Source organism: Grammomys surdaster, unplaced genomic scaffold, assembly GCF_004785775.1.
Source record: "Grammomys surdaster isolate TR1022 unplaced genomic scaffold, NIH_TR_1.0 130, whole genome shotgun sequence".
Taxonomy (NCBI): Eukaryota; Metazoa; Chordata; class Mammalia; order Rodentia; family Muridae; genus Grammomys; species Grammomys surdaster.
Window position 1 is genome coordinate 21,765,496 of NW_021604588.1, and position 17,453 is coordinate 21,782,948.

The window sequence follows — 17,453 nt, forward strand, 5'->3', positions numbered from 1 at the left end:
CGGACAGGAGGAGGAGTGAAGGGCAGGTCCACTGTGTCTACACAGTGAAAGGACAGTAGCAGAGCGGCAGCAGACATGAAAAGTGTTCACTTCAAGGGCGACTCCCAGTTCTGAGGCGTTATGGAGCTTGCATCTGTGGCTGGATCCAGGCTATCCTCGGGACCCGTGACGCTCTCAGGGCGACTCCCAGTTCTGAGGCGTTATGGAGCTTGCATCTGTGGCTGGATCCAGGCTATCCTCGGGACCCGTGACGCTCTCGCGTTTACATGCAAGGCGTTGTGCTGTGTGTCACAGAGGGGCTTGACGACATGGGTGTGGGTGTTTGTCCCTGAAAAAACAAGTGTTTAATTTTATACATTGAGCCTTAGTACCCAACAAATGGGTATCTGGGTCATTAAATCAACAACAACTTTCATATTACTTTGAAACTGATTATAAGATTTTTTGTGTGTGTATGGTATGCTTGTGGGGAGGGCATTGTCAGAGGACATCTGTGGAGTCAGTTCCACTTTGACATGGGTTCCAAGAGTGGAGCTCAGGCTACCAGGCTTGTGTGGCAAGCATCTTTACCCCCACCCCCAGCCATCCTGTTCTTACCCCTTTGCCAGAGCAGAATGTCTGTCCACACTTCTCCTCCTCAGAGACAATCAGCTGAGCTTAGGAAGGCTCTGATTGGCAAGACCAGTTCTGACAGAGCAAAGCAAAACACTTTAGAGGTAGGCAGATGCCATTTTGGTTAGCCTTGTCCTCATCCCCTGAAGTTACGGTGGCAGAGTTATTCCTTCTCATGGCCTCCCTGGCCCTGTAGGCATTTCGGTTGTGTCTGCTCATAGTGGCACTTTGCACACAATAGGAAAGTCACACCAACCACAACTCCTCCCTAACCCGTTTGCTTCCATGCAATTAGGTGTCCGTCTGTCTTGACGCTCTAACTGCCTACAAGAGATTATAGTGGTGAACTGAGTGTGCAAGCGTTTCCCTGCAAATCCTCCTTGGAAGACCTTGTTTGTGTATAAGTTTCTCTTAAGGGCCAGACTATACTGTAGATGCTTATGCTGTCTTTTAGAGAGTCGAGGCTCGAATATTTCAGAATTCTTACCTATTTGTGTCAGTTTCTGTTTCCTCTCTGACTACACATGAAGTTTATTTGTAACAAGGGCATTATATATATATATTTTTTTCTCATGACTGATTAAAACTTGTGACAAAAAGTGTTTTTAGGGAGAAAAGATTTATTCCGGCTTACAGTTTGAAGGGACACAGTCCGTCGTGGAGAGGAAGGAATGTGAGCAGGCAGCTGTGGGGAAGTGGAGATGGGGAAGCCAAGGCTCCTCCCTCTCCTCCTCACAGGAACAGGAAGCTGAGTAAGAGGGGGAGAGGGAAAGGTGGAATCAGACTATAAACCTCAAGGCTCTGTCCCCCAGTGATCCAAAGAGCCACAATCCCCACCAGCAGTCACCAGCTGGAGACCAAGCGAGCATGCCCACACCCCTGTGGGAACATGCCACATCACATGATAATGGGTACCAATCATTTTGTGTCTGTCTTCCCTGCTCACCTCCCGAATCCTGGGCTTCTGTAGCCTGTTCGGATCATAGTGTATGTAGTATCTGAACACAGTGCCCCATAGGTGGCAGAGTACTTTATTTACATAACCAGAATGACAAAGGGACATTGCTCATCCACATTGCCACTTACGACAGAAGACGGGCCCTTTGGCCAGCCCTGGAATTGTTTTTGGTGAAGCAGGCCGAGGGTGGGATTTATTTCAACTCCCTATGAGCCTTTGCCAGCTCCAGGCTCTCCTTCCCGAGACTACTTAGACAAACCACAGAATTGTTGGCACGGGAGGGATGAGCTTTGTCAAAGAGAAGGAAGTAGTATAGACAGAGAGACAGGGAACAGGCACTTCTTTGAAGGAGTCTTTTGCATAGTGGGCTTTGTGCGCTAGTGAGAACTGAGATGGGCTTTGGTTTGAATTTATCAGTCATCTCCAGCCTTGGGCACATAGTGCCAGGTTTTCAGATGACACCAAGGCCTTTGGAAGAGCAGGAACGTGAGACATAGGAAATAAGCTGTGTCAAGTTACCAGGTGTGTCTGGGAAGCCTGAAAGAGCCCAGGCCGAGCCATCAGAGGGACAAGCGACAGCTCGCTGCTGTCGATAGCCCCGAAAGGGCTCCAGGTCAGAAGGCAGTCTGCTTGCAGCTGGAGGGAAGTAGGGGATGTTCTGTCTGCTGTTTTCCCAAGGTCGGAGGAAAGTGCAACACAGCTGACCTGAAATTAGCCGAAAGCCAGCCAAACGCTTGATGCTTAGCTAGGAAATGGTGGGATGAAACAATGTTAGGAGAAAGTGCTTTTGAGGAGCAAACACGTTTTGAAGACGGTAGAAACAATGTTACTAGGATGAGGAAAGTATCCGTTCATCTAAGTTAAACGTCAAGTTTTCTTGGCTGCCGTCCCTGAAATAAATGACCCACTGTGGAAAGATGGAGGCGATTGCTGTGGCTCTGCTGCCACAGCTGATGGAGGCTACCTACTTAGCTTCCAGAATTCTCACGTCTGTTTCAAATGATTACTGGAGTTAGCAAAAAACTATTTTGGTTTAATGGTCAAGGAATATGAGGCAAACCACAGAACCAAACAACCACTGCAATAGGTAGCCTCGGTCCTAGAAGCCCAGAGACCTCTGCCTTCGGTACTTGTTTCCCATCAGGCCCCACACCCTCCTCAGTGTTTCGTGTGAGTGCACACAGTCAGGCACGAGACAATATGAATGTTGTAAGCGCACTGTGTCCGATACATAGATTGGGTCTCGGGAGATGGCTCAGTGGGTCTGAGCGCTTGCTATGTAGTCACGAGGACTTGGAACCCCAGCAATGGAGGATAGAGATAGGGCAAGCTTCCTATTCAGTAAGAGACCCTGTCACAAGGCAGAGACTGGAAGAGCAATGAAGAAGACTCCAGACATCCTGTTCGGGCCTCTGCATGTCCTTGCCAGGGTCCACGTATGTACATATTTACATAAATGTACTTTATATGCAAACATGTATCACACACACACACACACACACACACCACACACACACTAGCAAAAATGAAACAGAAAGGCATATTTATACCTTTCTGCAATATCAGAATGTATTGAACAACAAATTCATAAGCTATGTCTAGTCCATAGTTTGTCAGTAATCCAACTTCCCTTGGTAACTGGCCTTTTGGTGGTCACAGGCTCTTTTATTCCAATTTCTAACATTAGCTTTCAGATAATATATCTACACACACACACACACACACACACACACACACACGTCCACATACTTCAGTTCGTTTTTTTTGGAGGCAGCAGAGGCATGATACATATGAGAGTCACAGCAGGTTGTGGAATAAGGTACTAAGAGCACAGTAGGAAAGCTGATGGGGGTGGGGTGGGGTGGCAGGCAGCCTCGAAGACCGAAAGCCACAGAGGCATAGCCAGGACCATCAAGCCGAGGTGCAATCCAGAAGGACCAGTCGGGCAGTCTGGCCATGCTCAGCTAGAGTGTGGAGGACAGGTAGGAGTCCTGGCTAGGTCATAATGCGCTGACGGTCAGCAGTGCTGTTGCTGTAGCAGCGGTATTGTGGCTTTTATTTGGTCCCCAGCATGATGTGATGTACCATCTTCATTGTCATTTATCATCTTTGCTGCATGGCTGGCAGTGTGTGGGTATGTGTGTCACACGTGCGTCTGTCTGTCTGTCTGTCTGTCTGCCTGCCTGCCTGCCTGCCTGCCTGTGTCTCCGCCTGTCTGTGTGCTCACTGAAACCAGACATCAAGCTCAGATACCTCTTCTTCTCAGGAGCCATATTTCTTGTTTTTTGAGAGAGAATCTCTCACTGTCTCATTTTTGCCGGCCTGGCTAACCAGCAAGCCCGTCTTCCTTTTTAGTTCCGTGATTCCATGCGTTAATAGTAAACACCCAACAAAACCGCTCTAGAAAGAGTGAGAGTTTATTTTTGGCTCCCATCTTTGAAGGTATCAGTTCATGACTGGTTGGCCCTGTTGTTTTCCCGTGGTGGCTCATGGGAATGGGAGCACACGATAGGAAAGCTGTCTCTCTTGTCTGAGAGGAGTCAAGCAGAGGAAGAGCTGGGCCCATGGGCCTCAGGCCTCTTCCCCAGACCTTGAAACACTCTGCCATCTCCCAACAGAGCTACCCTAGGGACATTGGGTCTCTGGGGACAATCCATATGAAAACTTTATGGCACCTCCCTTGGTTTATGGAGGCCATACTTCTGAATTCTAATGGATAGTTTTCAGTTCTTGGCCCTAGGCCGAGGAGGACTGTGTTTGTAGCTGTCCCTTCGTGAAATAAGAGATAAGATTACGGTTCTCTGCCTGACAGTTCCTCATCCTGCCTACATCTTCATCAGAGGGTTGCTGTCCACCTGTGTGGAGTCAGTCCTGTGAAACTTTGCCTCCTCATTTTTTAATCTAGTCAACTATTTTCCTACCCTAAAATTATCTTTGAGTCTAGGGTTAGAAAAAATTTTTGGTGCCTTGGAGATGGTTCGGTGGTTAAACAACCCGCTGTGAACCAGACGTCAGATCCCCAGAAACCCACAAAAATTTTGGGTGGACATGGTGGCGTGTCTAATTTTGGCTCAGAAGACAGGATCCCTGGAACAAGCTAGCTGGCAAGACTAGTTCCATTTGTGAGCTCTGGGATCAGTTAAGAGACCCTGACTCAAAGAATCAGCTGGGAAGTCATGGAGAAAAACTCAAGACAACAATTTGGGGCCCCCACACACATATGCAAATATACCCCACACACATGACCACGAGTGACCATGCATTTGCACAACACATGCACACACAGGGGGAATTTTTTAAAAAGATGTTGTTGTTGATACTGAGGTGGTTAGAAAAGTAGATCCCTAAGGATGAGAGGACACAATTAGTCAGGAGCCTGAGAGGGATTTGAAAAACAGGATTATAGGGAGACATTTCCGTACTGAAAAAAAAAAAAGAGCAGTTTTTGCTAGAAACCACAGCATAGAAGAATCTAGATTCTCGGGCAGTGACGTATTTGCCAGTCTGGTATTTTATCTTTGGCAGTCACCGCCACATTCGTTATAATCAGCAGCCACTTTTGAGGACTCTATAAGAGAAACTATTCGTATCCAGCACTGGGAATTCCATCAGTGGCCAGCGGATTCGTGTTGTAGTATGGCTCAGACTTTAGGTAGTTTGTTTGTTTGTTTGTTTGTTTTTCTTCTTTCCCATGAGGTCTGTGCTCCTACACAACAGAAGACATAGAAATACCTACTTACTTGGCAGGCACAGAGTAGGACATAGGAGTCTGGCAGGCGGGCTCAGTTGCCTGCACCTCCAATTCCACATGTGCAGTGCAGATAGAATTCTGTTTTTAAAGTTTATTTTATTTACTTTATGTGAGTACACTGTAGCTGTCTTCAGACATATGAGAAGATGGCACTGGATCCCATTACAGATGGTTGTGAGCCACCATGTGGTTTCTGGGAATTGAACTCAGGACCTCTGGAAGGGCAATCAGTGCTCTTAACCGCTGAGCCATCTCTCCAGCCCACAAATAGAATCCGTAGTGTCTTAAAGTCTTACATGGGTCTGAGATGATTGGAAAACGTATGAACCACAGGGGAATCACTCGGTAGAACCGGGGACATCCAGATCCCAGGCTGACTTCCTACTCATCATCCTAGGCAGAAGACCTCTTTACTATCAAGCTCAAGCTGAGGTCCCAACAGCAGCAGGTTTCCCAAGGATCTGGTGTGCCACTTGCCTTCTGGCCATCGTGAAAGCTTAGCCTGCTCTGCCGCATGAGGTTGAGGGTTGGAGGGTTGAATGGTGCATTTATTAAAGCAGGGAAACGCTCTGTTCTTGGGCTTTTCCTGCAGGAGTTGGAGTGAGAGACACAAACTTGCTACTCAGTGAGTTCCTCCACCTCCATCCACAGTTTCAGGGTTGCTGGTCAAGACTCTGGCCGTGGTAACTTAGAGTGGGTTGGAAGGTTTGTAGTTTCTCCTTTTGTCATAGATTCTAGGGGATATATAAATAATGAATTCTGTTACCTCATTTCTCCTTCAAACCATCTATTAAGCCTGTAGAATTTCCTTCTTGCTCCAGATACATGACTTCTCCCACAGGGGACAGACCCCTTTGGGCAGTGATGTTGCCTTTAGTTAAAGATTTTAGATAAGTTGAGGAATTCTAGGCCGGTTCCCTGACTCTGTTGTCATTTCTCCTCATACCAGGGGGAATTGCTAACGGTTCCACTCTCCCCTCGACGGCTAACCACATTTTTAGGCATTTCTGCTGACATCTCGCCACAAACCTGGCTTGTAACCAGAGAGACAACTCCTTGGGCGGTTGACTCATGCTTCCAAGGGTAATTTAAGCTTCTGTTCCCACAGTAGATGGGAGCTCGTATTGTGGACACATGATTTTTAGGGCAGGCAGGTGTATATTTCAAGCATATGAGTCAAGTCATATTTATTACTAGCCTAAGAGGGATGAAGGCTCCCTGCTCTGCAGCTGCGGTTCAGAGGAGGAGCCAGAGCTGGCTAATGAGTAGGCTACCTCGTGTCTCGATTTATCTCCTTTATCTCCTTCCTTAAGGCTGCTGGTTCCTTTTCTGAACTCCCTCCATTGGTCGGCAGCCCAAACTCACATTCTCACCATTGCATGGATGATGAATGAATGTTTACCCTACCTTGCTGTTTATTGTAAACCTTACACACACACCACACACACACACACACACACTTACTTCTACACAGCTTGTGTCAATGACGATTGAATTCAAATGTGTATACGTGCTAAGTACTCTTAATATTGAGCCATCTCCCCAACCCCAAATTTTTCCCCTCCCCCTCCTTCTCCTTCCCACCCTAGCTCCTTCACCCTCCATTTCTAGCCCCCCTTCTTTTTTCTTCAATTTTGTATGCATATGGAGCACACGGAGAGGTCAGAGGTCATGAGTATGTTTTCTCTTTCCACTTTCCATCCCGCTGAGGCAGTCTCTGCTGCACTGTACAGTCTAGGGTAACTAACTGGCTCACTGTCTTAGTTAGGGTTTTATTGCTGTGAACAGACACCATGATCAAGGCAACTCTTATAAGGACAACATTTAATTGGGGCTGGCTTACAGGTTCAGAGGTTCAGTCCATTATCATCAAGGCAGGAACATGGCAGCATCCAGGCAGGCATGGTGCAGGAGGAGCTGAGAGTTCTACATCTTCATCTGAAGGATGCTAGCAGAATACTGGCTTCCAGGCAGCTAGGATGAGGGTCTTAAAGCCCACACCTACAGTGATACACCTACTCCAACAAGGCCACACTTCCTAATAGTGCCACTCCCTGGGCTAAGCAGATACAAATCATAATATCCACTAACTCCAGGCAATTCTCCTGTCTCTGACCCAGTCTTGCAGCAGGAGTATGGGATTATGTACACCACCACATGAGCTCTTTCCATAGATTCCAGTGATACAATTGTCAGGTTTATGTGGCAGGCGCTTTTACACACTGATCACCCAGCCAGCTCAAACTGAACTAGGTTGCTCAGTGTCTCCCTAGGGTCTTCAACTCATGTTCTCAAGCATTGCTCCTGCCTCAGACTCGGCAGTCTGAAGTTACACACCACACCTGGCCGTTTCTGCAACTCTTGCATGCCCTTGATGTAACCTTTAACAACCCTTGTAGGATGTGACTCACTTCCCTCTCTTCTGTGTCACTCAGGGGCATTCACTGAGCCTCCAGATGCAGATGTGGAAAGCCTCTGAGGAGATGGTGCAGGACTCTGGGCTATGTAATTCAGGGCAGGAGAGAGGGGAGCTGGGGATGTGGGGAGCACTGGGAGCTAGGGGGTGTTCTGGGCTGTAGGACACTAGAGTCTTTGAGAAGCACTATGGGACTGTGACCTCCACTGTTTTGTTGGAGAAGAGAAAAATTGACCTGAGCCTAGAGGGTTGCTTGGCTGTCACAGGTGGAGTCACCTAGGGGACCTTCTGATGGAGTATGAATGCCCAGCACACAAACAGTGCAAGCCTGGGCTGGGATCCTGGAGGCCGGACACAGAGTCAGGCAGGTCTGTATGCTTGAGACTTTTTCCTTATTAGGAATCTTGGGTGTTTTTGTTCACCTGCTTTTTTCCTTTAAGGTAAAATTCATAACATGTAAAAAGCATCTTGTTAGTTATTTAAACACGTGCATCCAGTGTTTGTAGTGCATTCACGGAGTGGGGCAACCATCTCTACTATCTAACGTCAGAACTCCCATCTCCCATCTCACAGCTCCTCCCCCTCCCCCCTCCTCCTCCTCTTCCTCCTCTTCTTCTTCTTCTCTTCCTTCTCATCTTCTTCTCATTCTCTTCCTCTCCCCTCCTCCTCCTCATTCTCCTCCTCCTCCTCCTCCCCCTCCTCACCTGCCTCCTCCTCTTCCTCTTCCTCTTCCTCCTCCTCCTCTTCCTTCTCTTCTTCCTCCTCTTCTTCCTCCTCTTCCTCCTCCTCTTCTTCTTCTCTTCCTTCTCATCTTCTTCTCATTCTCTTCCTCTCCCCTCCTCCTCCTCCTCCTCCTCCTCCTTCCCCTCCTCACCTACCTCCTCCTCCTCCTCTTCCCCAGGTTCTGCTATCCTCCTATCGGTGGAACTACATAAAATGCGGTCTCTGTGTCTGTCACCTTTGCTTAGCCTGCCTGTCTCACAGTTAGCCCACAGCATGGCTCCTGTCAGTTTTCCATTCTTGATCTCTTTATAGGACAGGGCTAGTTGGTAGCCTAGGCTAGTCCTCAATGTGATTCCCCAGGAATGTCCCAGCACATTCAAAGACTCCATCCCTTCCTGTGGAGTTGTAGCATGGTGGGATGGGGCATAATTTGTTTTGTCATTTGCAGTTGACATTGGGAACCTTTTCTCTTTTGGTGACTGTAGGTTGTTTGTGGTGCTATTTATACTCAAGGTGCTTTGGTTTGCTTTGCTTCGGTTTTTTCCCTGAGATAAGGTCTCACTCTGGAGCCTTGGCTGACCTGAAGCCTAGGCTGGCCTTGAACTCACAGAAATCTACCTGCCTCTTGAGTACTGGGATTAAAGGTGTTGGAACACACCCACACCCACACCCCCTCCCGGCTCATACGCTGTACTTGGGTCTCTGTAATTTGTTATAATTAACTCAGGAGTTCAAGAGCAGAGAGCATGGATCAGGTCTGGGCTTGCCTTGTTTCTTATGCAACATTTGCTGTCATGGTCAAGTGGGGGGAGGGAGGGAGGGAGGGAGGGAGGGAGGGAGAGGGAGGGAGAGAGAGAGAGAGGGAGAGAGAGAGAGAGAGAGAGAGAGAGAGAGAGAGAGAGCGCACACACACACACACACACACACACACACACACACACGCGTGTGGATGCCTGTGTCACAACATCTGTATGGAAGTCATAGGACAGTTTGTAGGTGTATGTTCTTGCCTTTCACTATGTAGGTCATCCCGGGATGGAAACAAGGTTAGCCTGTGAGCAGTTTTACCTGCAGAGCCATCTTGCCAGCTCCTCATTACACAGGCTTTTATCTGACTTTAAAGTCCTAATTTTCTTGGCTATCTGTGGGGAGCATAACTGTAGATAGTCCTGGATATTTCTGTATAACTTTCTTAGAGGCTATAATACTGTTTTATAAGAAACGAACTGAGATTTTAAGGAAGGTTAAAACAAACTCCTTTTATTTTTTTTATTGTTTCCATTTGTTTGTTTATTTATTTATTTTACATCCTGATCAAAGCCCCCTCTTCTCCTAGTCCCCCTCCCTAGCTCCTTCCTTTCCTCCTTCATCTTCACTTCTAAGAAGGGGGAGGCCCCTCCCTGGAAACCACCCCACCCTGGCACCTCATGGCAGGACTAGGTACATTGTCTCCCTCTGAGGCCAGGCAAGACAGCCCAGTTAAGGGCGCAGGGTCCACAAGCAAGCAACAGACTCAGGATAAGCCCTGCCACAGTTGTTGGGGGAACCCATATGAAGACCAAACTGCACGTCCACATATATGCAGGGGGCCTAGGTCCAGCCTTGTATGCTCTTTGGTTGGTGGTTCAGTCTCAGCAGGACTCAAGGGTCCAGGTTAGCTGATTCTGTTGGTCTTCTTGTGGAATCCCTATCCTCTCTGGGTTTTTCAGTCTCTTTCTCCAAGCTCATCCACAAGACTTCCCAAGCTCTGCCTAATGTTTGCCTGTGGGTCTCTGCATTTGCTTCGGTCAAGCTCATATTTTATTTTGATGTCTACACTTTACACTGTATTTTTCAGGCTTCTGCAGTCATGGTTCATCTCAGCTGAAGCAGGGAGGCCTCTGTGGCCCTTTCTAGTCCTACAGATAGGATTGAATGGGAAGGGGTCTGTGCCTACTGACAGGACAGAGAAGCAGAGTCTGGACATTCCCTCTTGCTTCGTGATATGTTGTAGAAACTGAGTTTCTGTTTTACACGGAGCCCTGGTTCAGTATAGGCCACCATTAGGGTGTTTATAGTCTCTATACGCTGAACTTGTCTCTGTAATTTGTTATAATTAACTCAAGAGTTCAAGAGCAGAGAGCATGGATCAGGTCTGGGCTTGCCTTGTTTCTTACACAGCATTTGCTGTCCCTGATGTTTTCCCCCCAGTGCTCAGGGCCCGTGTATGTTTGTGTGCATTTAAACCAACAGTGCCCTTTTTAGGAAAGAATCACAAGCCTTTGAGTCACAGAGACTTAGAGAGCCTTCCTAAGAAGGTAGGTGTCTCGGTGAGAGAAGGTGGCTCTTGACCAGAAGCTGCTAAAACCTCGTGGAGCTGAACATCTGCCGAGGAAATCCTGTCTGTGTGTGTTTGGGAGAATGTGTGTGTTTGTCCTCATGGGGTACACATCAGTTAGCTTTTGATTGTGAAGAAGGCCGGAAGACAGACTTTCCCTTTTAAGGCCCTTGTAGGGTTAGCTCCTTCCCTTCTGCTTGGCCTTTCTCTGAAGTCATTTTGTTTCCCATAGCTTGCTGCTGGTGCAGTTTTAATTGACTGCCAACTCAGATATTCATTAAACATAAAAGCTTTTAGCTAGCGCACGGACCAGGTACAAGACACATTATCATACATGTCAGGAATCATGAACCGAAATTCTTCCCAAGGGTTTTGAGGGCTCAGAGCTGGGGCGAGAAGTGGCCAGATAGGTCTGGTTGTAGGCCTGTCTAGATATCTGGACGTGGAGGACAAAGCCCGTGTGGCCACCCTGTCCATTAGTTCCCTTTGCAGCTGAGAACAGCCCTTGGAATGCATAGGTGAGTTTCCCTCCCCTGCTGCTACACAGCCCTGTCAATCTTTAGAGCTCGGCTTGCTTCCAGGGTCCTACAACAGCTCTAACCTTTCTCATCTGTACAGGAAAACATCAAGCAAAAAGCAATGTTCTCTGAGGCTTGGGTACATTCTCCACTGTCCTACAGAAGGTTCCAGTAAATTCCAGAAAGAGGCTTTCTGATACTGCTAGTTTTGAAGAAAGGTTTCTCTAGGCAGGAAGTGACATTTTAAACCTTACCCTGCTCTTAGTCATTAAGACAGTGATGGCCTTTCTCCACTTTGATCCTCCATGCTTCCGGGAAAGCTTCAAAGACAGAATGTAAAGATGTACTTCAAGTTGTGACGTTTATATGGGCTCTTCAGATGAGGGGAGGAATTGGCTGAGCTGGATTCGAGCCATAGAGGGGGAATGAGTGGATAGGAACACATAGTGACATGGAGGATGTACTGCAAGCCACCTGGCTTCATGCAGCAAAGACCCGACCTGGAGAGTTCTTGGCCATGCAAGAAGCACACCCTGAGTACATTCCAAGGCTAGCTTCACTGATAATACACCCTGAGTACATTCCCAGGCTACCCTCACTGATAACACACCCTGAGTACATTCCCAGGCTACCCTCACTGATAACACATCCTGAGTACATCCTTAGGCTAGCATCACTGATGTTGAGGCACACAGAGTCCTTGTGGGGAAGGGCTAGCCTCTGCAAGCCTTCCTCAGAAGCATGGACCACACATATCCTGGTTAGTGGTGTTTTCAGTTTCATTTTTATTTGGGGAATTTCAGGTAAAAGGAGGACTCCCTCTTTTTATGTCTGTGGCTGGCTCTGCTTGGAGTTGATGCTATCTGGCTTTTCATTTAAGAAGCAATGCCACCTTGGACAAATGGATCTCTTGGAACAGTTTCCTGCTGTCCACATGAAAGGGTTAGGCATGGGTGTTAAAGTCTCCTCCGGCTTCCCTGTTTATGCTCAACTATACAGCATCAGTGTATGGCCCCCAAATCTGTATCGCACTCATAATCAGAGGACTGTGCCCCGCACGCTTCATCTGCTCACTTGATACTGATGCTGTTTGCAGAGTCATCTTTGTCCGGGATACACTTATTGACACAGGGAACTAGGAATCACACGGGCTCTGAAGATGTCTGCTAGAGAGCTGCTGCCATTTGTAATCACATTCCATTAGCCCAACCCTGTTACCAGAAAATGAGGTCATCTAGTGCTGGGGTGGGTCCTCCAAACAGGCATCTACATACAGTACCATAACAGTCCTCCACTCCTCTGCCTCCATCCTGCGGCCGTGGGGAGGATGCCGGTGTCCTTGCATGGCTGTCAGGGCAAATCCAGGTCTGAAAGCTTTGCTTTTGTGATGAGCTTTTCCCAACTTGGGGATCGTCTGCTGCCCTAGACTTGGAATGAAGGGTTCTGTTGGGGGAGGGGTGGGAAACATAATCTCAAAGCTACGTGTCCTCAGCCTTTGAGTTCCTGGCGCCTTTCTCGTGGTTCTGCGGCAAGACAGGCCCTGCTCCGTAGGCTTACACAAGGCGTTTCTCAACCAGAAGGGACAAACCTGCAAGTATAACCCACAGGCAGGATATTCAGACTCCTCAGGTGTGAACTAAAATGGAGACAAGGAGACCCAGCCAAACATCTGGAAACATAATGTTACACGGTATAATTTTTTTAGACAGTTCTCGATACCTCTGTCAGAATACTGAGTGTTTTGTTGGCTTGGCCAAGTTTAGCATTTAAAAATAAACACAAACTTCAGTTCAGAATCCTAGTGGAGAAACGAAGTTGGAAAAGTCGTTCATGCCATGGAGTATGGACATTCAGGATGGAGGAGTTCCCCGCCCTGCCCCCAGCCTTGCTCAGAGCATCTGTCAGCTCCCAGTTACCATGGTTAGCAAAAACGATTGCTGGACCGTTGTCTGCATCACACAGAGAGACTAGTATTTACTCAATAGATGAATTTTTGCTTTAGATTAAAATCAAGACGAAAAATGAAATGAGAAAGTTTACTTTTGTTTAACATGTAGAATTATATCCTGATTCTTATAGGGAGACCTGGCCTGTAACCTAAGACCAGCCACTGAGTTTCCATAGCCAGATGGGATGCCTCGAGGACTTTTGAATATGAGGAATGTTTTAGCATTTTCTTTGCAAGCTTAGATTCAAAGAGGACCTCTTTGGAAGCTTGGCTGTGCTCCATTTCCTGGCATGAGGATTGGCTGGCTGGATTCTTCCTTTCCACTCACAGTGCTGACAGGGTGGAGTGTACTTCCATGAAATTGTATGTTTCCAAAATAGGACCCACAGTTTTGCTTTACTGCAGTTATAAGAGTTGTATCTCTAACCAAAACAGAGAGGAGCCCAATGATTCTAAAAACAGAACGCCAGCTCTGCTCTCAAATCCTGCGGGACGCCATTTTTATATTTTACAAAGGGGCTTTCAGTGGGAAAGTAAAGCAAGCAAATAATTTCTAAAGTAGTACAAATTTTGGATTTGTTTTTTTTTTCAGTCTTACTAGTAACCACTGCCAAAGTGTGGTGGCCGCACATATCAATGCTTAGAGGTTTTTGCATTCTGGATGGCGTCCAGGTAGAATATACATCTCTGACACTGTATCCAAGCACAACCATACGCCAGCCTATTCATGAGGGGCATTCCAGTGTTCCTTGCTGTAGGGGTGGAGTCATTATTTCCTGTCACAGGATGATCTGAATAGAAGCTGCCATGTATGTGGGCTGGGATGTGGCCCAGTAGGTAGAGAGTTTCCCTAGCATGAAGCAGCCCTGGGATTGGTCCTTGGCAGGGCATACCAGGCATGGTGGCTCATGCCTCTAGAAGGTAAACACAGGAAGAACAGGGGTTCAAGGTTATCCTTGGTTACATAGGGAGTTGGAAGCCAGCCTGACATCCATGAGACCCTGTCTGGAAAACAGCAACAACAAAGAACTGGATGAGGATGAGCAGCAAGAGTCAGGCTCAGGAGAAGGAGAGAGGCTGCTTTGCCTGATCTAGTGAATTTTTTGGTTACTGATCTGGTCCCCAAAAGAATCTACTGACAGCCTCTTGGCTGGTCCTTTTCACTTCCAGGGTGACATGGGAAACAGCTTCCGTTCTGGGTCACAGGTGACAGCATCTTTACAAACATCCCCACCCCACCCCACCCCAGGTACTGGAAGACTGCTGAGTCAGACAGTACAGTAACGAACTATGACAGACTGACAGGGTCCCTGTGAGGCAATGACTGGGGCATGGTCCTCCCCAAGTGTTCCCAGGAAGTAAGTGAAAGTAGTGGAAGGGGTGTCCGGGGATTCGGACATCTTGTGATTAGTAGGAGGAGGTGAACTTTTGCCTCCTTTCCCAGCTGGGGTCCCTGCCCCCACCACCACGTTGGTCAGTTTTGAGACCCCAACTGTAGCTTTCCTCAGGAAACCTGAAGGTGCTCTCGGCCCAAGAGCCTGCTCACAGGATCTTAAGGGGTTTGTTTTTGGTTTTGACGCCCTGTAACATTACTGGAGAGAGACTCTGTGTGGCCCACAGGGCAAAGCTGACACCTTTTTCTTGTCTCTCTTTCTGCTCTCATCCTCTCAGTTTTGAAAGTAGGATCCTCAGGCTCCAAGTGGCTCCTCTTCAAAGATGCGTCTGCTTTCACGGTGAACTCTTGGCACTTAAAAGGGGTTTTGATAACTTAAGGACCTTCTTACTGGCTCCGTTTCCTCCCTCTAAGAACTGCTGGGGTTGCAGAGATGAAAGTACCTCCACAAAAGACTCCCAGGCACTTCCCAGGGTCTCCTGAAGAGAAGGTTACCTGGAGGGAGTGAGGCACTGTTCCCTGGAGAACTGGCCCGGGGATGCAGTGAGCAAGATGGCAGAGGGCACCGAGTGCAGAGCCTTGAAGGGTGGATGTAGAAGTCACGGCCGTACAGTGTGTCTGAGATGAGAAGCATCCTCCTGCAGCCCCTCCTCAGATTCACGGAGCTGCCTCCCAGGAGGTGCACTGGCAGTTAGGAGTGCTTCATTCTGTTTTGATACAAGGCCTCAGCATATAGACCAGGCTAGCCCAGAGTTCACTGTATAACCTGGGCTGGCCTTGGATTTGTGATCCTCTTGCCTGAGCCTGGATTCCAGATTCAAGGTGTTTGTTTTTAAACACAAGCATTTCATGTGTTTAAATAATAATGTGTTTAAAGAAGATGATGCAATCTTTGCCTGTCCTGGAGAGGGATGTGCTCCCCCAGGCAAAGGGGATAACGTGAAGTCTTGGTGCGTTCCTGCAATTCAGAAGAACAGAGGAACTGGCGTTAAGATTGTAGCCTCAGAGGGGTGACGGGCGAGCACATGACTCCATACTGCATGGGGCCAGCCTTTGATTCTCTTTGGGAGAGACATGAAAACTGGGAAATATGAACTGGGGAACTGGTGCTCTCTCTGCACAGAGCAGATCAGAATGCCAGAGGATGTGACTGAAGCATGCTTTACTGTGGCCACCGGGATTCTAAGTGTTGGGCGTTTTGATTTACTCTTACCAAGATTCTAAGTTTATAAAGTTGTGCTTTGGTGTTATTTGTTCAAATTCTCAGGAATGAACAAAACCATGGCTTCTTTTCCCCTCGGCCATGTAGGTACTGTCATTAAACACCCTAAGAATCAGTCTGTCTCTCCCTCCTCCCCTCCCTCTTTCCTCCCCCCCGCCTTCCTTTGGTGCCTCCCTCCCTCGGTCCCTTTCTCCCTTCCTCCATCTTCCTCCCTTCCATAGCATAGCCAGGAAGATTCTGGGGGCTCGCTGGACAGAACACTGAACACTTCAGATTCAGTGGGAGACCCTGTCTCAAAACATAAGGTTGCAGAAGCGATTGAGAAAAAAACAGATTGACTTCTTGTCTCCATGTGCTCACACGTGGGTGAATTTGCACCCCCCATACATGCATACAGTGCGCTCTCCCCCTCCCCTCTCCCTCCCTCCCTTGCTCTCCCTCCCCTTGTTCTCCTTCTCCCTTTCTATTTCCCTCCCCCATGTCCCTCCCCCATCCCCACAATACCCTTGGTTTCATTGGGTTCAGTATTGATCTTGATGTTTTTTCCCTCGACCTGAGCACTTACCAGAGTTGGAGAAACTGGCTTTTGATAGCCAGCAAGTGACTTTGGTGTACGTTCTTATGTCTAATTCCTTTCTTACGTGCTAGGACTTAGGTAAGAGGAATCACAACTGTGGTGACAGCTAAGGACAGAGCAGTGTCAACAGAAGGGTGGTGGCCTCCGACAGACAAGCAGACAAAGGTTTTCTGCTGGGCTGGCCTCCAAAGCTCAGTGGAGGTCGTTCACTGATACAGGTCGTTCATTGATACAGGTCATTCATGGATACAGGTCGTTCATTGATACAGGTCATTCATTGATACAGGTCGTTCATTGATAGAGGTTATTCATTGATACAGGTCATTCATTGATTGATACAGCCAAATGATAATTGGTAGAAGGAAGATTCCTGATTGAATGGTGAAATCTGTAAAATGGTTACAAATCTATAAGATAAAAGATCAAGTGGGAGCAGGAAACAAAAATTAGTTTTCTGTCAGATATTACATTTGATTTGAAAGAATTTATTAACTAACTCCCAATGTTTGCCCTTCAGATCTGAGGCTAGGTTTTTCCAACCAGAGACAAGCCTGTTTTGTTTTATCTTGTCTTGTGTCTTTCCCTGCACTATAGGCTAAGGTGGGTTGGGCTGGGGTGGGCGGAGAGCCAGTGTCTTACCCTCCAGCAGCCTCCCTGTCAAGAGTGTCACGACACCTGAGGCAGTGCCAGCATACCGTGCCATAATCAGTTCCCTTGATTGTCCATGTCTAGGGAAACTAGGCTTGGGATGACCTTTGTCTTCCCAGACAGAGCTGTCAAAGTTAAGTTATAATACAGAGTGATTCTTACCAGGAGCAAACTGGTTACCAGTATTTCGGACAGCGTAGCAGGGCAGTCTGATCAGAGCAGTGACAGTGAGAAACCTGGAAGCAAGCATCTGCGTGGAGGTTTTCCCGTGGAGCATTCCGAAGGAGTGCTTTTGTCAGTAGGGGCCACACGAACTGTTCCAGCTTGTGATCTTAGGAGGCTGCATGTTCTGCCAGTTTTCAGTTTGCTT

The 17,453-nt window shown here is 47.7% G+C and overlaps 1 protein-coding gene across 1 annotated transcript in view; it reads left to right on the forward strand.

The window, feature by feature from the left end:
- Positions 1–17,453, forward strand: part of Ptpn14 (protein tyrosine phosphatase non-receptor type 14) — a 135,881-nt gene that overhangs the window by 69,852 nt on the left and 48,576 nt on the right. The window lies entirely within an intron of this gene.